We start from the raw sequence: 23,625 nt of genomic DNA, 5'->3' as shown, positions 1-23,625 counted from the left end.
AAAAGACCAGAGGTTACCTCGTGGTGTGTATCCTCTATCCCTGGCTGGGGGACACCTACTCTTAATGGCAGAGACTCTGATCGGCTCTGGTGAGATATGGTAAATTTTTTTCTTAAGTTCTTTTCTTAGTTTTTGATGGCCTTCTTCAATCAAGCTCCGGACTTGCTCAGCCAGTCTTGTTTCCACAGATGAGACATGGGTATGAACTGGGGCAGTGATAGTGTCTTCGTAAATTCTTAGTTTATTTGCCAAGACACCCACCCTGTCCTCACCTTTCTTCCATTGCAGTGTTGCCAGGTAATGTGAGTACATTTCTGGTCCAAGCTGTGCAACTCTCAACCACATCTGTGATGTGCACTGGACACCATCTGAGTTTTTAGGAAATCTTTTGTCTTCTGAAAAAATGATCTCCAATATATCCAATTCTCTAAGGCATCGGATACTTTGTTCTATTGTGCTCTATTTTCCTTGGTGCACTTGGAGGTCTTCTTTACAAAGGTACCTATCCTTCACACTTGTTAGCAGTTGCTGCCAGAGGCTGAGAGATTCTTGGGTTTTCCCAATCCCCTGGTTGATGACCACATCCCGGGACAACAATCCCAGTTGCCTGGCCTCACTTCCATCCAGAATGGTGTCATTGGCTGCAGCTTCCCAGATGTGGAGCAGCCAGGTCAGTATGGGCTCGTTGGTCTGGCGGGTGAATTCCCTCCGCAGGTCACGCTGCTCACCCAGAGATAGAGAGCGAGTGATGATTTCTGGCTCGGTCTCTTCTGCTGGGTGTGAAGGTCCTGCTGCACCCTCGTCAGTCACTGTGCAGACTGATTTGGTCCTTGATTTCTTCTTCTGAACGGGGGCAACTGCTACTGGTTTAGGCTGTTCTGGTTTGGTGATACTTTGTGTGGTGATGCTGATGGCCCCTTTGGTCTCTTTCTCCTCTGTGACAGTCTGCATAGATGTGGACACTGTTGCCTCACTTTTGGCTTCTTTCTCCTCTGAGAGGGTCTGTGTAGACGAGGACACTGTTGCCTTGCCTTTGGTCCCTTTCGCCTCTGTGACACTCTGTGTAGACACTGATACTGTTGCTCTGCTTCTTTTTCCCTCTTCCTCCAGAACACGCTGTATCACACTAGGTAGTGTAAGCATGGTGTGGGCTGTGCAGAGAAGACAAAGCAGGACTCACAACAACATCATGCTGTACTTGGCATCCAGAGGGTACTCCATATTTTCAAAAACTGCTGTGTCATGCCTGAAAAGCTGGAAAAAATCATTCTTCACCCCTCCCCACAGGGGCTGGGTGAGATTGTTGAGGCCCCAGATGTAGCATCCTAGACCAGAACAAGAAAACAAAAGTGGGTGTATATTCTGAATAATGTTCATTGCCTCAGAGTTTATCAAGCAATGGACATAATAGACCACTAAAGCAATTTTAGTACCATACCCTGGTCTACGCAGGAGCATTAAGACCGGCAGATAATGCCCCAGTTGTGAAAAAATATAGAGAGATAGATATAAGACACATGTAAGCATGTTGAGCATCATAGCGAACAGGTGTCTTCTTCAATACAAAATTGTAATTCTGACTTTTCTCAGTGCCTTGTGCCCCACGTTGGGCGCCAAAAATGTAGTAGTTTGAAGGCAAAACAAATGAGAGGCTCCAAGTCAGAGATACAATTTAATAGAAAAAAAAAGAAAGAAAGTAAACTAGAATAGATGAAATAATACAAAAGACCACTGACAGAGTCAGAATACAACCTGAGCGGAGTGATGGAAGCAGTCCAGATGAGGTGGTCTTCCTGAAGCAGTGATCCTGTAGAAAGGTCTGGTAGGTCGGGTCCTCTGGGAATCCAGTGGGTAAGCGCCCCTCTGGTGTTCAGAGTCTCAGCTTATATCCAGGCTGGAATGCTTGGTTTCTCCCTCTGGGCGGAGCATCTCACAATGGGATGGTGAGTCATGTGGTAAGGCCTGATGGGCCCATTAACAGGAGGTAGTCCAGGAGGGGGTTATCTGTGAGCTGTGTAGCAAAGGTGCTGATGGGCCCATTAACAGAAGATAAGCCAGAGTGGAGGAGGCAGGGAGCACCGCTTCACCTGGTTTCAACAGTTCTTGAAGATGGTGATAGAATATACTTCAACCCAGGACACTGGTTTTTCCAGGCAAAGAAATGCTTGACTCACGAATGCCTAAAATATTTATCTCCATTTTCCTACAAGACAGATTATATCAGATTAAGGCTCAGTTGTCTGCTAGAAATACAGCAAGCAAAATTTAGCACAAACAACTTTAAATGTTTATCTTTTGCTCAATAATCATCTTCAGGCCAGATGACACACTGTTAACATGGTAAGTGATTACAAAAAAGAAGAATTATATACACTTATACAGATTTGACCTGTATTTGCATTCACTAGTCAATGTTTTCTGCTGAAAAGAAGAAACTCTAGGGGAAAAAATCCGATTAAGATAAAATTAATAACTTAGATAAAAACCAAGTTATGACAGATGGGAGACATACCAAAGTTTTTCACATGGGCAGATCTATTACTCAGCACTTCAGACCTGAATGTGAGCTTTGACCCAGCACAGCTTGGTAGAACACCTGGCGAAATTCGGGATCTCAAGCCAAAGAACAACCGGATATATTTCATTCTTTATTTTCTGTACAGAGGGCAGAAAGTATGCAGCTTTACCATTTTCCCTCATGGAGAAACATGGTTATTTAGCACTTTGGGCAGTGATACAACTTCAACAGCCGCACCTTACCCAGGCACTTAATTTTAAGCACACCATTAATCTAATTGGAACCAAACCAATATCAGCACATTTCAGCTTCAATGGTTTAATAAATCCTTTGTTACAAGCTGAGAGTTTCTGCAATGAAGTGGACTAGCAGGAAAGGAATAATGAATATAAGTTTACATGTATTCATCTGCAAATTTAGTCCAACACAAGTAGCAAGAGCTGGATTTAGTTTTCTACCCTATCTGTCACATTTTTCACTCAATTATGCAAGGAGTTCTGATGTCTCAAATCTGAATGTAATAAATCAGATTTGGGGTTTGATTCCAGTAAGTGGTTTCAAATAGAATAAATTCTATCACAATTAACAAAATTAATGAAATTTGGTGTGTATTCCATCTAAATTTATCTGTCTCTGCATAGGCATTCTCATCTTAGGGATTCACAAGAACATCAGACTCATGGTTCACATATAATTCCTTGTTTTATTGTTGGACTAAAAACACGTGCCATTTAGAGTTGCAGCTTCTGTACATTCAGGATTTAGAACAGATGATGTTCTCCTTCAATGGCAAGTAATCATTTACTAGTCCTGTTTCCTACTCTGAAGTGAAAAAGCTTTAAAATACAGTTGGACCATTAAAATCCAATGATACAGTACCTACTGCATGTTTCCTGGTGGAGTAGCATATGCAATTATCAGGAGTAAAAATATCTATAATTCTACCATGTAATATTCTTTTATGTATATCAATATATAAATACAAGGTGTCTTGCATATCTCTTTAAAATAAGACTAAAATTGTTGCATGTTCTAAAAAAATACTTCCAGACTGCCAAAATTTATAAAGTTTTACAATTAAAAAGGGGATTTTATTAAATTATTTTACGTTGTTTTTAATTATATTCTGAAATGGTATCGCACTTACTTTGAGAAGAAGGATAATCTGCAATGCAGCTAAAGTAATTTTTTTATCTGTCATTAAATATAAGATGAACCATTCAAATCTCCCTGGGAAAAAAAAAAAAACCCATACCTTTAGGCAAAGTTCTCACTTTGCTCTATTCCTCTTCATGCTGTGAAATACAGGAGGAAGTAGAACAGGACAAGAAATTAAAAAACAAACCACACTACTTTGTACTTTGAATTTCTTGCTCACTGTTGTATCTGTATAATTCATAACTTGAATTTATCAAAAATCTAAACTCAAAATACTTGCAACAAAGATGAAGCTAAAAAAATAAAAATAACAATAATAATGAAAAAAACCAACTACTTTCCTGAAATAAATTCTGAAATATTTTGGGGGAGATTAAGAGTTCTTAAAAAAATCCCTATTCACTAGCATGAGTTTGAGGAGCTAAAAAATGGGCCTATAAACAGTCTGGGTTTTTTTCAATATAAAATATCTTTATATCTTTCAATATAAAATATCTAATGTGCCCAAATCTTATCACTATGAGAAACATATTGCTCATATAAATAAGTATTAATTCTATTGAATATGAATTTTTCTGCACCAAGATAATAAACATTGATTAACCAATACTACTTGAGATACTCTAATTTTCCCCTCTTCAAAACATCTAAAACAGTTTTGAGTCTTCCATGTTTCCAAGTTCAGTATTGAACTTTCAGCCTGGCCATGTAAAAATGAAGGATATTTTAGTCCATGAGGAAATCAATATGTCTGTTCTAATATGAAAGGAAAATTGCATTATCAGCAAGGACTGAGAAAGAGGGCAGCTTTGCACATATCCAGAAGAATGAAGGATGTGATTTCAAGTCACTGCCATGAATTACCTGTCCAGAAATTGAAATCCATTTGAGGCATTCCAAGGTAAACACACATTGTCATCATCCAACTGTTAGTTACCTGATTTTCGATAAACCTTGTGTTTTTTGGACCAGAAATTCCAACCTGAAGTGAAACACTCCGATTTTTTTTTCTTGTTGAATGTTTTTAGAGTTCTGATGTAATGAATTTACACATGAGAATTCACATGTGAGAATGAACATTTTCTGTTCAAGTTGTAGAGCAAATCTAGTGCAGGATAATTTCACTAACTCTAAAACCTAAAACAAAATTTTAAGTTAATTTAGCCTGAAAACCAGCTATGATCTCAGCAATGTAGGGGCCAGGTTCTGATAAGGCTCCCAGTAAATCAGCCCCAAAGCAAGGTTCAAACTTTTCCATGCTCATTCAAGAGAGTTGAATGTCTATTCCAACCTTTGGTGAGCTAGTAGAAGTGATCATCACAATAAGGCATGCGCAAGAGATATGCACATTTGAGCTGCAAAAAAAACATTCCCTTTCAAAGCAGAGACTGACAAATTTTCGTGTCCTGTTAAAAATGATTTTTTTTGCCATAAAAAGCAGTGACAAAAGTATTCTTTAAATTAGGCAGCTGAGGAATCGGGAGTTACCTCTCTACCTCAGACTGTGGCTGATACCGCAGGCTCAAAAGAGTTGATAAGAAGAGAATTTGTTTGTGTAGTTTTGTTTTCCTTCAGATGTTTCAATTTCAGCGCCAATGAAATTTATTTCATCAGTTCTTACAATTGCTTTTTCATACCAGAGGTACGAAAAATCCCAACCTAAGAGAAGTGTTTTCCAAGCTGCAAACAGCTTCTCTGCTTGTGGAGAGCACGGAAACAGCGCCTAGCGCAGTACCAAGCCTGCCTGCAGCGTACCGCCGGAGAGAGCACTAGGCGCGGCCAAACGGCGTTTTCTCGCTTCCCAGACTAGGAGAAGCACTTTCCGTGCTGCAAACAGCTTCTCTACTTGTGGAGAGCTCGGAAACCGCACCCAGCTGCTGTTCCAAGCCTGCCTGCAAGCGTACCGCCGGAGAAAGCACTAGACGCGGCCAAAAAGCGTTTTCTCGCTTCCCAGGCTAGGATAAGCACTTTCCGTGCTGCAAACCGCTTCTCTGCTTGTGGAGAGCTCGGAAACGGCGCCTAGCGCTGTTCCAAGCCTGCCTGCAAGCGTACCGCCGGAGAGAGCACTAGACGCGCCCAAACGGCGCTTTCTCGCTTCCCAGGCTAGGAGAAGCACTTTCCGTGCTGCAAACAGTTTCTCTCCATCTGGAGAGCTCGAGAAACAGCGCCAAGAGTTGTTCCAAGCCTGCCTGCAAGCGTACCGCTGGAGAGTGAACTAGGCGCGGCCAAACGGCGTTTTCTCGCTTCCCAGGCTAGGAGAAGCACTTTCCGTGCTGCAAACAGCTTCTCTGCTTGTGGAGAGCTCGGAAACGGCGCCCAGCGCTGTTCCAAGCCTGCCTGCAAGCGAACCGCCGGAGAGTGCACTAGGCGCGGCCAAACGGCGTTTTCTCGCTTCCCAGGCTAGGAGAAGCACTTTCCGTGCTGCAAACAGCTTCTCTGCTTGTGGAGAGCTCGGAAACAGCGTTTAGCGCTGTTCCAAGCCTGCCTGCAAGCGTACCGCCCGAGAGTGCACTAGGCGCGGCCAAACGGCGTTTTCTCGCTTCCCAGGCTAGGAGAAGCACTTTCCGTGCTGCAAACAGCTTCTCTGCTTGTGGAGAGCTCGGAAACGGCGTTTAACGCTGTTCCAAGCCTGCTTGCAAGCGCACCGCCGGAGAGAGCACTAGGCGCGGCCAAAAGGCGATTTCACGCTTCCCAGGCTTGGAGAAGCACTTTTTCTGCTTGTGGAGAGCTCGGAAACGGTGCCTAGCGCTGTTCCAAGCCTGCCTGCAAGCGTACCGCTAGAGAAAGCAGCAGGCGCGGCCAAAAGGCGCTTTCTCGCTTCCCAGGCTAAGAGAAGCACTTTCCGTGCTGAAAACAGCTTCTCTGCTTGTGGAGAGCTCGGAAACAGCGCCTAGCGCTGTTTCAAGCCTGCCTGCAGCGTACCGCCGGAGAGTGCACTATGCGCGGCCAAACGGCGCATTCACGCTTCCGAGGTTAGGAGAAGCACTTTCCGTGCTGCAAACCGCTTCTCTGCTTGTGGAGAGCTCAGAAACGTTGCCTAGCGCTGTTCCAAGCCTGCCTGCTAGCGTACCGCAGGAGAGTGCATTAGACGCGGCCAAACGGCGTTTTCTCGCTTCCCAGGCTAGGAGAAGCACTTTCCGTGCAGCAAACAGCTTCTCTGCTTGTGGAGAGCTCGGAAACGGCGCCTAGCGCTGTTCCAAGCCTGCCTGCAAGCGAACCGCCGGAGAGTGCACTAGGCGCGGCCAAACGGCGTTTTCTCGCTTCCCAGGCTAGGAGAAGCATTTTCCGTGCTGCAAACAGCTTCTCTGCATGTGGAGAGCTCGGAAACAGCGTTTAGCGCTGTTCCAAGCCTGCCTGCAAGCGTACCGCCGGAGAGTGCACTAGGCGCGGCCAAAAGGCGCTTTCACGCTTCCCAGGCTTGGAGAAGCACTTTTTCTGATTGTGGAGAGCTCGGAAACGGTGCCTAGCCCTGTTCCAAGCCTGCCTGCAGCGTACCGCAGGAGAAAGAAGCAGGCGCGGCCAAACGGCGCACTCTCGCTTCCCAGGCTAGGAGAAGCACTTTCCGTGCTGCAAACAGCTTCTCTGCTTGTGCTGGGCTCGGAAACAGCGCCAAGCGCTGTTCCAAGCCTGCCTGCAAGCGAACCGCCGGAGAGAGCATTAGGCGCGGCCAAACGGCGCTTTCACGCTTCCACGGCTTGGAGAAGCACTTTTTCTGCTTGTGGAGAGCTCGGAAACGGTGCCTAGCCCTGTTCCAAGCCTGCCTACCAGCGTACCGCTGGAGAAAGCAGGAGGCGCGGCCAAAAGGCGCTTTCTCGCTTCCGAGACTAAGAGATGCACTTTCCGTGCTGAAAACAGCTTCTCTCCTTCTGGAGAGCTCGAGAAACAGCGCCAAGCGCTGTTCCAAGCCTGCCTGCAAGCGAACCGCCGGAGAGTGCAGTAGGCGCGCCCAAACGGCGTTTTCTCGCTTCCCAGGCTAGGAGAAGCACTTTCCGTGCTGCAAACAGCTTCTCTCCTTCTGGAGAGCTCGAGAAACAGCGCCAAGCGCTGTTCCAAGCCTGCCTGCAAGCGTACCGCGGGAGAGAGCACTAGGCGCGGCCAAACGGCGCTTTCTCGCTTCCCAGGCTAGGAGAAGCACTTTCCGTGCTGCAAACAGCTTCTCTGCTTGTGGAGAGCTCGGAAACGGCGCCTAGCGCTGTTCCAAGCCTGCCTGCAAGCGTACCGCCGGAGAGAGCACTAGGCGCGGCCAAACGGCGCTTTCTCGCTTCCCAGGCTAGGAGAAGCACTTTCCGTGCTGCAAACAGCTTCTCTGCTTGTGGAGAGCTCGGAAACAGCGCCTAGCGCTGTTTCAAGCCTGCCTGCAGCATACCGCCGGAGAGTGCATTATGCGCGGCCAAAAGGCGCTTTCACGCTTCCCAGGCTTGGAGAAGCACTTTTTCTGATTGTGGAGAGCTCGAAAACGGTGCCTAGCCCTGTTCCAAGCCTGCCTGCAGCGTACCGCAGGAGAAAGAAGCAGGCGCGGCCAAAAGGCGCTTTCTCGCTTCCCAGGCTAAGAGAAGCACTTTCCGTGCTGAAAACAGCTTCTCTGCTTGTGGAGAGCTCGGAAACGGCGCCTAGCGCTGTTCCAAGCCTGCCTGCAAGCGTACCGCCGGAGAGAGCACTAGGCGCGCCCAAACGGCGCTTTCTCGCTTCCCAGGCTAGGAGAAGCACTTTCCGTGCAGCAAACAGCTTCTCTGCTTGTGGAGAGCTCGGAAACAGCGCCTAGCGCTGTTTCAAGCCTGCCTGCAGCATACCGCCGGAGAGTGCATTATGCGCGGCCAAAAGGCGCTTTCACGCTTCCCAGGCTTGGAGAAGCACTTTTTCTGATTGTGGAGAGCTCGAAAACGGTGCCTAGCCCTGTTCCAAGCCTGCCTGCAGCGTACCGCAGGAGAAAGAAGCAGGCGCGGCCAAAAGGCGCTTTCTCGCTTCCCAGGCTAAGAGAAGCACTTTCCGTGCTGAAAACAGCTTCTCTGCTTGTGGAGAGCTCGGAAACGGCGCCTAGCGCTGTTCCAAGCCTGCCTGCAAGCGTACCGCCGGAGAGAGCACTAGGCGCGCCCAAACGGCGCTTTCACGCTTCCCAGGCTAGGAGAAGCACTTTCCGTGCAGCAAACAGCTTCTCTGCTTGTGGAGAGCTCGGAAACAGCGCCAAGCGCTGTTCCGAGCCTGCCTGCAAGCGTACCGCCGGAGAGAGCACTAGGCGCGGCCAAACGGCGTTTTCTCGCTTCCCAGGCTAGGGGAAGCACTTTCCGTGCTGCAAACAGCTTCTCTGCTTGTGGAGAGCTCGGAAACAGCGTTTAGCGCTGTTCCAAGCCTGCCTGCAAGCGTACCGCCGGAGAGAGCACTAGGCGCGGCCAAACGGCGTTTTCTCGCTTCCCAGGCTAGGAGAAGCACTTTCCGTGCTGCAAACAGCTTCTCTGCTTTTGTAGAGCTCCGAAACGGCGCCTAGTGCCGTTCCAAGCCTGCCTGCAAGCGAACCGCCGGAGAGAGCACTAGGCGCGGCCAAAAGGCGCTTTCACGCTTCCCCGGCTTGGAGAAGCACTTTTTCTGCTTGTGGAGAGCTCGGAAACGGTGCCTAGCCCTGATCCAAGCCTGCCTACAAGCGTACCGCTGGAGAAAGCAGGAGGCGCGGCCAAAAGGCGCTTTCTCGCTTCCCAGACTAAGAGATGCACTTTCCGTGCTGAAAACAGCTTCTCTCCTTCTGGAGAGCTCGAGAAACAGCGCCAAGCGCTGTTCCAAGCCTGCCTGCAAGCGAACCGCCGGAGAGAGCACTAGGCGCGGCCAAACGGCGTTTTCTCGCTTCCCAGGCTAGGAGAAGCACTTTCCGTGCTGCAAACAGCTTCTCTGCTTGTGCAGAGCTCTGAAACGGCGCCTAGTGCCGTTCCAAGCCTGCCTGCAAACGAACCGCCGGACAGTGCACTAGGCGCAGCCAAACGGCGTTTTCTGGCTTCCCAGGCTAGGAGAAGCACTTTCCGTGCTGCAAACAGCTTCTCTCCTTCTGGAGAGCTCGAGAAACAGCGCCAAGCGCTGTTCCAAGCCTGCCTGCAAGCGAACCGCCGGAGAGTGCACTAGGCGCGGCCAAACGGCGTTTTCTCGCTTCCCAGGCTAGGAGAAGCACATTCTATGCTGCAAACAGCTTCTCTGCTTGTGGAGAGCTCGGAAACAGCGTTTAACGCCGTTCCAAGCCTGCCTGCAAGCGTACCGCCGGAGAGAGCACTATGCGCGGCCAAAAGGCGCTTTCACGCTTCCCAGGCTTGGAGAAGCACTTTTTCTGATTGTAGAGAGTTCGGAAACGGTGACAAGCCCTGTTCCAAGCCTGCCTGCAGCGTACTGCAGAAAAAAGAAGCAAGCGTGGCCAAAAGGCGCTTTCTCGCTTCCCAGGCTAAGAGAAGCACTTTCCGTGCTGAAAAGAGCTTCTCTGCTTGTGGAGAGCTCGGAAACGGCGCCTAGCGCTGTTCCAAGCCTGCCTGCAAGCGTACCGCCGGAGAGAGCACTAGGCGCGGCCAAACGGCGCTTTCACGCTTCCCAGGCTAGGAAAAGCACTTTCCGTGCAGCAAACAGCTTCTCTGCTTGTGGAGAGCTCGAGAAACAGCGCCAAGCGCTGTTCCAAGCCTGCCTGCAAGCGAACCGCCGGAGAGTGCACTAGGCGCGGCCAAACGGCGTTTTCTCGCTTCCCAGGCTAGGAGAAGCACTTTCCGTGCAGCAAACAGCTTCTCTGCTTGTGGAGAGCTCGGAAACAGCGCCCAGAGCTGTTCCAAGCCTGCCTGCAAGCGAACCGCCGGAGAGTGCACTAGGCGCGGCCAAACGGCGTTTTCTCGCATCCCAGGCTAGAAGAAGCACTTTCCGTGCAGCAAACAGCTTCTCTGCTTGTGGAGAGCTCGGAAACGGCGCCTAGCGCTGTTCCAAGCCTGCCTGCAAGCGTACCGCCGGAGAGTGCACTAGGCGCGGCCAAACGGCGTTTTCTCGCTTCCCAGGCTAGGAGAAGCACATTCTATGCTGCAAACAGCTTCTCTGCTTGTGGAGAGCTCGGAAACAGCGTTTAACGCCGTTCCAAGCCTGCCTGCAAGCGTACCGCCGGAGAGAGCACTATGCGCGGCCAAAAGGCGCTTTCACGCTTCCCAGGCTTGGAGAAGCACTTTTTCTGATTGTAGAGAGTTCGGAAACGGTGACAAGCCCTGTTCCAAGCCTGCCTGCAGCGTACTGCAGAAAAAAGAAGCAAGCGCGGCCAAAAGGCGCTTTCTCGCTTCCCAGGCTAAGAGAAGCACTTTCCGTGCTGAAAAGAGCTTCTCTGCTTGTGGAGAGCTCGGAAACGGCGCCTAGCGCTGTTCCAAGCCTGCCTGCAAGCGTACCGCCGGAGAGAGCACTAGGCGCGGCCAAACGGCGCTTTCACGCTTCCCAGGCTAGGAAAAGCACTTTCCGTGCAGCAAACAGCTTCTCTGCTTGTGGAGAGCTCGGAAACAGCGTTTGACGCTGTTCCAAGCCTGCCTGCAAGCGTACCGCCGGAGAGAGCACTAGGCGCGGCCAAACGGCGCTTTCCCGCTTCCCAGGCTAGGAGAAGCACTTTCCGTGCTGCAAACAGCTTCTCTGCTTGTGGAGAGCTCGGAAACGGCGCCTAGCCCTGTTCCAAGCCTGCCTGCAAGCGTACCGCTGGAGAAAGCAGGAGGCGCGGCCAAAAGGCGCTTTCTCGCTTCCCAGACTAAGAGATGCACTTTCCGTGCTGAAAACAGCTTCTCTCCTTCTGGAGAGCTCGAGAAACAGCGCCAAGCGCTGTTCCAAGCCTGCCTGCAAGCGAACCGCCGGAGAGAGCACTAGGCGCGGCCAAACGGCGTTTTCTCGCTTCCCAGGCTAGGAGAAGCACTTTCCGTGCTGCAAACAGCTTCTCTGCTTGTGCAGAGCTCCGAAACGGCGCCTAGTGCCGTTCCAAGCCTGCCTGCAAGCGAACCGCCGGAGAGTGCACTAGGCGCAGCCAAACGGCGTTTTCTGGCTTCCCAGGCTAGGAGAAGCACTTTCCGTGCTGCAAACAGCTTCTCTCCTTCTGGAGAGCTCGAGAAACAGCGCCAAGCGCTGTTCCAAGCCTGCCTGCAAGCGAACCGCCGGAGAGAGCACTAGGCGCGGCCAAACGGCGTTTTCTCGCTTCCCAGGCTAGGAGAAGCACATTCTATGCTGCAAACAGCTTCTCTGCTTGTGGAGAGCTCGGAAACAGCGTTTAACGCCGTTCCAAGCCTGCCTGCAAGCGTACCGCCGGAGAGAGCACTATGCGCGGCCAAAAGGCGCTTTCACGCTTCCCAGGCTTGGAGAAGCACTTTTTCTGATTGTAGAGAGTTCGGAAACGGTGACAAGCCCTGTTCCAAGCCTGCCTGCAGCGTACTGCAGAAAAAAGAAGCAAGCGCGGCCAAAAGGCGCTTTCTCGCTTCCCAGGCTAAGAGAAGCACTTTCCGTGCTGAAAAGAGCTTCTCTGCTTGTGGAGAGCTCGGAAACGGCGCCTAGCGCTGTTCCAAGCCTGCCTGCAAGCGTACCGCCGGAGAGAGCACTAGGCGCGGCCAAACGGCGCTTTCACGCTTCCCAGGCTAGGAAAAGCACTTTCCGTGCAGCAAACAGCTTCTCTGCTTGTGGAGAGCTCGGAAACAGCGCCCATCGCTGTTCCGAGCCTGCCTGCAAGCGTACCGCCGGAGAGAGCACTAGGCGCGGCCAAACGGCGCTTTCCCGCTTCCCAGGCTAGGAGAAGCACTTTCCGTGCTGCAAACAGCTTCTCTGCTTGTGGAGAGCTCGGAAACGGCGCCTAGCCCTGTTCCAAGCCTGCCTACAAGCGTACCGCTGGAGAAAGCAGGAGGCGCGGCCAAAAGGCGCTTTCTCGCTTCCCAGACTAAGAGATGCACTTTCCGTGCTGAAAACAGCTTCTCTCCTTCTGGAGAGCTCGAGAAACAGCGCCAAGCGCTGTTCCAAGCCTGCCTGCAAGCGAACCGCCGGAGAGAGCACTAGGCGCGGCCAAACGGCGTTTTCTCGCTTCCCAGGCTAGGAGAAGCACTTTCCGTGCTGCAAACAGCTTCTCTGCTTGTGCAGAGCTCCGAAACGGCGCCTAGTGCCGTTCCAAGCCTGCCTGCAAGCGAACCGCCGGAGAGTGCACTAGGCGCAGCCAAACGGCGTTTTCTGGCTTCCCAGGCTAGGAGAAGCACTTTCCGTGCTGCAAACAGCTTCTCTCCTTCTGGAGAGCTCGAGAAACAGCGCCAAGCGCTGTTCCAAGCCTGCCTGCAAGCGAACCGCCGGAGAGAGCACTAGGCGCGGCCAAACGGCGTTTTCTCGCTTCCCAGGCTAGGAGAAGCACATTCTATGCTGCAAACAGCTTCTCTGCTTGTGGAGAGCTCGGAAACAGCATTTAACGCCGTTCCAAGCCTGCCTGCAAGCGTACCGCCGGAGAGAGCACTATGCGCGGCCAAAAGGCGCTTTCACGCTTCCCAGGCTTGGAGAAGCACTTTTTCTGATTGTAGAGAGTTCGGAAACGGTGACAAGCCCTGTTCCAAGCCTGCCTGCAGCGTACTGCAGAAAAAAGAAGCAAGCGCGGCCAAAAGGCGCTTTCTCGCTTCCCAGGCTAAGAGAAGCACTTTCCGTGCTGAAAAGAGCTTCTCTGCTTGTGGAGAGCTCGGAAACGGCGCCTAGCGCTGTTCCAAGCCTGCCTGCAAGCGTACCGCCGGAGAGAGCACTAGGCGCGGCCAAACGGCGCTTTCACGCTTCCCAGGCTAGGAAAAGCACTTTCCGTGCAGCAAACAGCTTCTCTGCTTGTGGAGAGCTCGGAAACAGCGCCCATTGCTGTTCCGAGCCTGCCTGCAAGCGTACCGCCGGAGAGAGCACTAGGCGCGGCCAAACGGCGCTTTCCCGCTTCCCAGGCTAGGAGAAGCACTTTCCGTGCTGCAAACAGCTTCTCTGCTTGTGGAGAGCTCGGAAACGGCGCCTAGCCCTGTTCCAAGCCTGCCTACAAGCGTACCGCTGGAGAAAGCAGGAGGCGCGGCCAAAAGGCGCTTTCTCGCTTTCCAGACTAAGAGATGCACTTTCCGTGCTGAAAACAGCTTCTCTCCTTCTGGAGAGCTCGAGAAACAGCGCCAAGCGCTGTTCCAAGCCTGCCTGCAAGCGAACCGGCGGAGAGAGCACTATGCGCGGCCAAACGGCGTTTTCCTCGCTTCCCAGGCTAGGAGAAGCACTTTCCGTGCTGCAAACAGCTTCTCTGCTTGTGGAGAGCTCGGAAACGGCGCCTAGCGCTGTTCCAAGCCTGCCTGCAAGCGTACCGCCGGAGAGAGCACTAGGCGCGGCCAAACGGCGCTTTCTCGCTTCCCAGGCTAGGAGAAGCACTTTCCGTGCTGCAAACAGCTTCTCTGCTTGTGGAGAGCTCGGAAACAGCGCCTAGCGCTGTTTCAAGCCTGCCTGCAGCATACCGCCGGAGAGTGCACTAGGCGCGGCCAAAAGGCGCTTTCACGCTTCCCCGGCTTGGAGAAGCACTTTTTCTGCTTGTGGAGAGCTCGGAAACGGTGCCTAGCCCTGTTCCAAGCCTGCCTACAAGCGTACCGCTGGAGAAAGCAGGAGGCGCGGCCAAAAGGCGCTTTCTCGCTTCCCAGACTAAGAGATGCACTTTCCTTGCTGAAAACAGCTTCTCTCCTTCTGGAGAGCTCGAGAAACAGCGCCAAGCGCTGTTCCAAGCCTGCCTGCAAGCGAACCGCCGGAGAGTGCACTAGGCGCGGCCAAACGGCGTTTTCTCGCTTCCCAGGCTAGGAGAAGCACATTCTATGCTGCAAACAGCTTCTCTGCTTGTGGAGAGCTCGGAAACAGCGTTTAACGCCGTTCCAAGCCTGCCTGCAAGCGTACCGCCGGAGAGAGCACTATGCGCGGCCAAAAGGCGCTTTCACGCTTCCCAGGCTTGGAGAAGCACTTTTTCTGATTGTAGAGAGTTCGGAAACGGTGACAAGCCCTGTTCCAAGCCTGCCTGCAGCGTACTGCAGAAAAAAGAAGCAAGCGCGGCCAAAAGGCGCTTTCTCGCTTCCCAGGCTAAGAGAAGCACTTTCCGTGCTGAAAAGAGCTTCTCTGCTTGTGGAGAGCTCGGAAACGGCGCCTAGCGCTGTTCCAAGCCTGCCTGCAAGCGTACCGCCGGAGAGAGCACTAGGCGCGGCCAAACGGCGCTTTCACGCTTCCCAGGCTAGGAAAAGCACTTTCCGTGCAGCAAACAGCTTCTCTGCTTGTGGAGAGCTCGGAAACAGCGCCCATCGCTGTTCCGAGCCTGCCTGCAAGCGTACCGCCGGAGAGAGCACTAGGCGCGGCCAAACGGCGCTTTCCCGCTTCCCAGGCTAGGAGAAGCACTTTCCGTGCTGCAAACAGCTTCTCTGCTTGTGGAGAGCTCGGAAACGGCGCCTAGCCCTGTTCCAAGCCTGCCTACAAGCGTACCGCTGGAGAAAGCAGGAGGCGCGGCCAAAAGGCGCTTTCTCGCTTCCCAGACTAAGAGATGCACTTTCCGTGCTGAAAACAGCTTCTCTCCTTCTGGAGAGCTCGAGAAACAGCGCCAAGCGCTGTTCCAAGCCTGCCTGCAAGCGAACCGCCGGAGAGAGCACTAGGCGTGGCCAAACGGCGTTTTCTCGCTTCCCAGGCTAGGAGAAGCACTTTCCGTGCTGCAAACAGCTTCTCTGCTTGTGCAGAGCTCCGAAACGGCGCCTAGTGCCGTTCCAAGCCTGCCTGCAAGCGAACCGCCGGAGAGTGCACTAGGCGCAGCCAAACGGCGTTTTCTGGCTTCCCAGGCTAGGAGAAGCACTTTCCGTGCTGCAAACAGCTTCTCTCCTTCTGGAGAGCTCGAGAAACAGCGCCAAGCGCTGTTCCAAGCCTGCCTGCAAGCGAACCGCCGGAGAGAGCACTAGGCGCGGCCAAACGGCGTTTTCTCGCTTCCCAGGCTAGGAGAAGCACATTCTATGCTGCAAACAGCTTCTCTGCTTGTGGAGAGCTCGGAAACAGCGTTTAACGCCGTTCCAAGCCTGCCTGCAAGCGTACCGCCGGAGAGAGCACTATGCGCGGCCAAAAGGCGCTTTCACGCTTCCCAGGCTTGGAGAAGCACTTTTTCTGATTGTAGAGAGTTCGGAAACGGTGACAAGCCCTGTTCCAAGCCTGCCTGCAGCGTACTGCAGAAAAAAGAAGCAAGCGCGGCCAAAAGGCGCTTTCTCGCTTCCCAGGCTAAGAGAAGCACTTTCCGTGCTGAAAAGAGCTTCTCTGCTTGTGGAGAGCTCGGAAACGGCGCCTAGCGCTGTTCCAAGCCTGCCTGCAAGCGTACCGCCGGAGAGAGCACTAGGCGCGGCCAAACGGCGCTTTCACGCTTCCCAGGCTAGGAAAAGCACTTTCCGTGCAGCAAACAGCTTCTCTGCTTGTGGAGAGCTCGGAAACAGCGCCCATTGCTGTTCCGAGCCTGCCTGCAAGCGTACCGCCGGAGAGAGCACTAGGCGCGGCCAAACGGCGCTTTCCCGCTTCCCAGGCTAGGAGAAGCACTTTCCGTGCTGCAAACAGCTTCTCTGCTTGTGGAGAGCTCGGAAACGGCGCCTAGCCCTGTTCCAAGCCTGCCTACAAGCGTACCGCTGGAGAAAGCAGGAGGCGCGGCCAAAAGGCGCTTTCTCGCTTTCCAGACTAAGAGATGCACTTTCCGTGCTGAAAACAGCTTCTCTCCTTCTGGAGAGCTCGAGAAACAGCGCCAAGCGCTGTTCCAAGCCTGCCTGCAAGCGAACCGCCGGAGAGAGCACTATGCGCGGCCAAACGGCGTTTTCTCGCTTCCCAGGCTAGGAGAAGCACTTTCCGTGCTGCAAACAGCTTCTCTGCTTGTGCAGAGCTCCGAAACGGCGCCTAGTGCCGTTCCAAGCCTGCCTGCAAGCGAACCGCCGGACAGTGCACTAGGCGCAGCCAAACGGCGTTTTCTGGCTTCCCAGGCTAGGAGAAGCACTTTCCGTGCTGCAAACAGCTTCTCTCCTTCTGGAGAGCTCGAGAAACAGCGCCAAGCGCTGTTCCAAGCCTGCCTGCAAGCGAACCGCCGGAGAGTGCACTAGGCGCGGCCAAACGGCGTTTTCTCGCTTCCCAGGCTAGGAGAAGCACTTTCCGGGCAGCAAACAGCTTCTCTGCTTGTGGAGAGCTCGGAAACGGCGCCTAGCGCTGTTCCAAGCCTGCCTGCAAGCGTACCGCCGGAGAGTGCACTAGACGCGGCCAAACGGCGCTTTCACGCTTCCCAGGCTAGGAAAAGCACTTTCCGTGCAGCAAACAGCTTCTCTGCTTGTGGAGAGCTCGGAAACAGCGCCCATCGCTGTTCCGAGCCTGCCTGCAAGCGTACCGCCGGAGAGAGCACTAGGCGCGGCCAAACGGCGTTTTCTCGCTTCCCAGGCTAGGGGAAGCACTTTCCGTGCTGCAAACAGCTTCTCTGCTTGTGGAGAGCTCGGAAACAGCGTTTAGCGCTGTTCCAAGCCTGCCTGCAAGCGTACCGCCGGAGAGAGCACTATGCGCGGCCAAACGGCGTTTTCTCGCTTCCCAGGCTAGGAGAAGCACTTTCCGTGCTGCAAACACCTTCTCTGCTTGTGCAGAGCTCTGAAACGGCGCCTAGTGCTGTTCCAAGCCTGCCTGCAAGCGAACCGCCGGACAGTGCACTAGGCGCAGGCAAACGGCGTTTTCTCGCTTCCCAGGCTAGGAGAAGCACTTTCCGTGCTGCAAACAGCTTCTCTCCTTCTGGAGAGCTCGAGAAACAGCGCCACGCGCTGTTCCAAGCCTGCCTGCACGCGAACCGCCGGAGAGTGCACTAGGCGCGGCCAAACGGCGTTTTCTCGCTTCCCAGGCTAGGAGAAGCACTTTCCGTGCTGCAAACAGCTTCTCTGCTTGTGGAGAGCTCGGAAACAGCGTTTAGCGCTGTTCCAAGCCTGCCTGCAAGCGTACCGCCGGAGAGAGCACTAGGCGCGGCCAAACGGCGTTTTCTGGCTTCCCAGGCTAGGAGAAGCACTTTCCGTGCAGCAAACAGCTTCTCTGCTTGTGGAGAGCTCGAGAAACAGCGCCTAGCGCTGTTCCAAGCCTGCCTGCAGGCGTACCGCCGGAGAGTGCACTAGGCGCGGCCAAACGGCGTTTTCTCGCTTCCCAGGCTAGGAGAAGCACATTCTGTGCTGCAAACAGCTTCTCTGCTTGTGGAGAGCTCGGAAACAGCGTTTAACGCCGTTCCAAGCCTGCCTGCAGCGTACCGCCGGAGAGTGCACTATGCGCGGCCAAAAGGCGCTTTCACGCTTCCCAGGCTTGGAGAAGCACTTTTTCTGATTGTGGAGAGTTCGGAAACGGTGACTAGCCCTGTTCCAAGCCTGCCTGCAGCGTACTGCAGGAGAAAGAAGCAGGCGCGGCCAAAAGGCGCTTTCTCGCTTCCCAGGCTAAGAGAAGCACTTTCCGTGCTGAAAAGAGCTTCTCTGCTTGTGGAGAGCTCGGAAACGGCGCCTAGCGCTGTTCCAAGCCTGCCTGCAAGCGTACCGCCGGAGAGAGCACTAGGCGCGGCCAGACGGCGCTTTCACGCTTCCCAGGCTAGGAAAAGCACTTTCCGTGCAGCAAACAGCTTCTCTGCTTGTGGAGAGCTCGGAAACGGCGCCCATCGCTGTTCCGAGCCTGCCTGCAAGCGTACCGCCGGAGAGAGCACTAGGCGCGGCCAAACGGCGCTTTCTCGCTTCCCAGGCTAGGAGAAGCACTTTCCGTGCTGCAAACAGCTTCTCTGCTTGTGGAGAGCTCGGAAACGGCGCCTAGCGCTGTTCCAAGCCTGCCTGCAAGCGTACCGCCGGAGAGAGCACTAGGCGCGGCCAAACGGCGTTTTCTCGCTTCCCAGGCTAGGAGAAGCACTTTCCGTGCTGCAAACAGCTTCTCTGCTTGTGGAGAGCTCGGAAACGGCGCCTAGCGCTGTTCCCAGCCTGCCTGCAAGCGAACCGCCGGAGAGTGCACTAGGCGCGGCCAAACGGCGTTTTCTCGCTTCCCAGGCTAGGAGAAGCACTTTCCGTGCTGCAAACAGCTTCTCTGCTTGTGGAGAGCTCGGAAACAGCGCCTAGCGCTGTTTCAAGCCTGCCTGCAGCATGCCGCCGGAGAGTGCACTATGCGCGGCCAAAAGGCGCTTTCACGCTTCCCCGGCTTGGAGAAGCACTTTTTCTGCTTGTGGAGAGCTCGGAAACGGTGCCTAGCCCTGTTCCAAGCCTGCCGACAAGCGTACCGCTGGAGAAAGCAGGAGGCGCGGCCAAAAGGCGCTTTCTCGCTTCCCAGACTAAGAGATGCACTTTCCGTGCTGAAAACAGCTTCTCTCATTCTGGAGAGCTCGAGAAACAGCGCCAAGCGCTGTTCCAAGCCTGCCTGCAAGCGAACCGCCGGAGAGTGCACTAGGCGCGGCCAAACGGCGTTTTCTCGCTTCCCAGGCTAGGAGAAGCACTTTCCGTGCTGCAAACAGCTTCTCTGCTTGTGGAGAGCTCGGAAACAGCGTTTAGCGCTGTTCCAAGCCTGCCTGCAAGCGTACCGCCGGAGAGAGCACTAGGCGCGGCCAAACGGCGTTTTCTCGCTTCCCAGGCTAGGAGAAGCACTTTCCGTGCTGCAAACAGCTTCTCTGCTTGTGCAGAGCTCCGAAACGGCGCCTAGTGCCGTTCCAAGCCTGCCTGCAAGCGTACCGCCGGAGAGTGCACTAGGCGCGGCCAAACGGCGCTTTCACGCTTCCCAGGCTAGGAGAAGCACTTTCCGTGCTGCAAACAGCTTCTCTGCTTGTGCAGAGCTTGGAAACAGCGCCCATCGCTGTTCCGAGCTTGCCTGCAAGCGTACCGCCGGAGAGAGCACTAGGCGCGGCCAAACGGCGCTTTCTCGCTTCCCAGGCTAGGAGAAGCACTTTCCATGCTGCAAACAGCTTCTCTGCTTGTGGAGAGCTCGGAAACGGCGCCTAGCGCTGTTCCAAGCCTGCCTGCAAGCGTACCGCCGGAGAGAGCACTAGGCGCGGCCAAACGGCGCTTTCTCGCTTCCCAGGCTAGGAGAAGCACTTTCCGTGCTGCAAACAGCTTCTCTGCTTGTGGAGAGCTCGGAAACAGCGCCTAGCGCTGTTTCAAGCCTGCCTGCAGCATACCGCCGGAGAGTGCACTAGGCGCGGCCAAAAGGCGCTTTCACGCTTCCCCGGCTTGGAGAAGCACTTTTTCTGCTTGTGGAGAGCTCGGAAACGGTGCCTAGCCCTGTTCCAAGCCTGCCTACAAGCGTACCGCAGGAGAAAGCAGGAGGCGCGGCCAAAAGGCGCTTTCTTGCTTCCCAGACTAAGAGATGCACTTTCCTTGCTGAAAACAGCTTCTCTCCTTCTGGAGAGCTCGAGAAACAGCGGCAAGCGCTGTTCCAAGCCTGCCTGCAAGCGAACCGCCGGAGAGTGCACTAGGCGCGGCCAAACGGCGTTTTCTCGCTTCCCAGGCTAGGAGAAGCACATTCTATGCTGCAAACAGCTTCTCTGCTTGTGGAGAGCTCGGAAACAGCGTTTAACGCCGTTCCAAGCCTGCCTGCAAGCGTACCGCCGGAGAGTGCACTATGCGCGGCCAAAAGGCGCTTTCACGCTTCCCAGGCTTGGAGAAGCACTTTTTCTGATTGTAGAGAGTTCGGAAACGGTGACAAGCCCTGTTCCAAGCCTGCCTGCAGCGTACTGCAGAAAAAAGAAGCAAGCGCGGCCAAAAGGCGCTTTCTCGCTTCCCAGGCTAAGAGAAGCACTTTCCGTGCTGAAAAGAGCTTCTCTGCTTGTGGAGAGCTCGGAAACGGCGCCTAGCGCTGTTCCAAGCCTGCCTGCAAGCGTACCGCCGGAGAGAGCACTAGGCGCGGCCAAACGGCGCTTTCACGCTTCCCAGGCTAGGAAAAGCACTTTCCGTGCAGCAAACAGCTTCTCTGCTTGTGGAGAGCTCGGAAACAGCGCCCATTGCTGTTCCGAGCCTGCCTGCAAGCGTACCGCCGGAGAGAGCACTAGGCGCGGCCAAACGGCGCTTTCCCGCTTCCCAGGCTAGGAGAAGCACTTTCCGTGCTGCAAACAGCTTCTCTGCTTGTGGAGAGCTCGGAAACGGCGCCTAGCCCTGTTCCAAGCCTGCCTGCAAGCGTACCGCTGGAGAAAGCAGGAGGCGCGGCCAAACGGCGCTTTCTCGCTTCCCAGACTAAGAGATGCACTTTCCGTGCTGAAAACAGCTTCTCTCCTTCTGGAGAGCTCGAGAAACAGCGCCAAGCGCTGTTCCAAGCCTGCCTGCAAGCGAACCGCCGGAGAGAGCACTAGGCGCGGCCAAACGGCGTTTTCTCGCTTCCCAGGCTAGGAGAAGCACTTTCCGTGCTGCAAACAGCTTCTCTGCTCGTGCAGAGCTCCGAAACGGCGCCTAGTGCCGTTCCAAGCCTGCCTGCAAGCGAACCGCCGGAGAGTGCACTAGGCGCAGCCAAACGGCGTTTTCTGGCTTCCCAGGCTAGGAGAAGCACTTTCCGTGCTGCAAACAGCTTCTCTCCTTCTGGAGAGCTCGAGAAACAGCGCCAAGCGCTGTTCCAAGCCTGCCTGCAAGCGAACCGCCGGAGAGAGCACTAGGCGCGGCCAAACGGCGTTTTCTCGCTTCCCAGGCTAGGAGAAGCACATTCTATGCTGCAAACAGCTTCTCTGCTTGTGGAGAGCTCGGAAACAGCGTTTAACGCCGTTCCAAGCCTGCCTGCAAGCGTACCGCCGGAGAGAGCACTATGCGCGGCCAAAAGGCGCTTTCACGCTTCCCAGGCTTGGAGAAGCACTTTTTCTGATTGTAGAGAGTTCGGAAACGGTGACAAGCCCTGTTCCAAGCCTGCCTGCAGCGTACTGCAGAAAAAAGAAGCAAGCGCGGCCAAAAGGCGCTTTCTCGCTTCCCAGGCTAAGAGAAGCACTTTCCGTGCTGAAAAGAGCTTCTCTGCTTGTGGAGAGCTCGGAAACGGCGCCTAGCGCTGTTCCAAGCCTGCCTGCAAGCGTACCGCCGGAGAGAGCACTAGGCGCGGCCAAACGGCGCTTTCACGCTTCCCAGGCTAGGAAAAGCACTTTCCGTGCAGCAAACAGCTTCTCTGCTTGTGGAGAGCTCGGAAACAGCGCCCATCGCTGTTCCGAGCCTGCCTGCAAGCGTACCGCCGGAGAGAGCACTAGGCGCGGCCAAACGGCGCTTTCCCGCTTCCCAGGCTAGGAGAAGCACTTTCCGTGCTGCAAACAGCTTCTCTGCTTGTGGAGAGCTCGGAAACGGCGCCTAGCCCTGTTCCAAGCCTGCCTGCAAGCGTACCGCTGGAGAAAGCAGGAGGCGCGGCCAAACGGCGCTTTCTCGCTTCCCAGACTAAGAGATGCACTTTCCGTGCTGAAAACAGCTTCTCTCCTTCTGGAGAGCTCGAGAAACAGCGCCAAGCGCTGTTCCAAGCCTGCCTGCAAGCGAACCGGCGGAGAGAGCACTATGCGCGGCCAAACGGCGTTTTCTCGCTTCCCAGGCTAGGAGAAGCACTTTCCGTGCTGCAAACAGCTTCTCTGCTTGTGGAGAGCTCGGAAACGGCGCCTAGCGCTGTTCCAAGCCTGCCTGCAAGCGTACCGCCGGAGAGAGCACTAGGCGCGGCCAAACGGCGCTTTCTCGCTTCCCAGGCTAGGAGAAGCACTTTCCGTGCTGCAAACAGCTTCTCTGCTTGTGGAGAGCTCGGAAACAGCGCCTAGCGCTGTTTCAAGCCTGCCTGCAGCATACCGCCGGAGAGTGCACTAGGCGCGGCCAAAAGGCGCTTTCACGCTTCCCCGGCTTGGAGAAGCACTTTTTCTGCTTGTGGAGAGCTTGGAAACGGTGCCTAGCCCTGTTCCAAGCCTGCCTACAAGCGTACCGCAGGAGAAAGCAGGAGGCGCGGCCAAAAGGCGCTTTCTCGCTTCCCAGACTAAGAGATGCACTTTCCTTGCTGAAAACAGCTTCTCTCCTTCTGGAGAGCTCGAGAAACAGCGCCAAGCGCTGTTCCAAGCCTGCCTGCAAGCGAACCGCCGGAGAGTGCACTAGGCGCGGCCAAACGGCGTTTTCTCGCTTCCCAGGCTAGGAGAAGCACATTCTATGCTGCAAACAGCTTCTCTGCTTGTGGAGAGCTCGGAAACAGCGTTTAACGCCGTTCCAAGCCTGCCTGCAAGCGTACCGCCGGAGAGAGCACTATGCGCGGCCAAAAGGCGCTTTCACGCTTCCCAGGCTTGGAGAAGCACTTTTTCTGATTGTAGAGAGTTCGGAAACGGTGACAAGCCCTGTTCCAAGCCTGCCTGCAGCGTACTGCAGAAAAAAGAAGCAAGCGCGGCCAAAAGGCGCTTTCTCGCTTCCCAGGCTAAGAGAAGCACTTTCCGTGCTGAAAAGAGCTTCTCTGCTTGTGGAGAGCTCGGAAACGGCGCCTAGCGCTGTTCCAAGCCTGCCTGCAAGCGTACCGCCGGAGAGAGCACTAGGCGCGGCCAAACGGCGCTTTCACGCTTCCCAGGCTAGGAAAAGCACTTTCCGTGCAGCAAACAGCTTCTCTGCTTGTGGAGAGCTCGGAAACAGCGCCCATTGCTGTTCCGAGCCTGCCTGCAAGCGTACCGCCGGAGAGAGCACTAGGCGCGGCCAAACGGCGCTTTCCCCGCTTCCCAGGCTAGGAGAAGCACTTTCCGTGCTGCAAACAGCTTCTCTGCTTGTGGAGAGCTCGGAAACGGCGCCTAGCCCTGTTCCAAGCCTGCCTACAAGCGTACCGCTGGAGAAAGCAGGAGGCGCGGCCAAAAGGCGCTTTCTCGCTTTCCAGACTAAGAGATGCACTTTCCGTGCTGAAAACAGCTTCTCTCCTTCTGGAGAGCTCGAGAAACAGCGCCAAGCGCTGTTCCAAGCCTGCCTGCAAGCGAACCGGCGGAGAGAGCACTATGCGCGGCCAAACGGCGTTTTCTCGCTTCC

The sequence above is a fragment of the Chamaea fasciata genome, unplaced genomic scaffold (genome assembly GCF_029207755.1).
Source record: "Chamaea fasciata isolate MVZ Bird 193981 ecotype frontalis unplaced genomic scaffold, bChaFas1.0.hap1 SCAF_1, whole genome shotgun sequence".
NCBI lineage: Eukaryota > Metazoa > Chordata > Aves > Passeriformes > Sylviidae > Chamaea > Chamaea fasciata.
Note: the sequence above shows the minus strand (reverse complement) of the source record.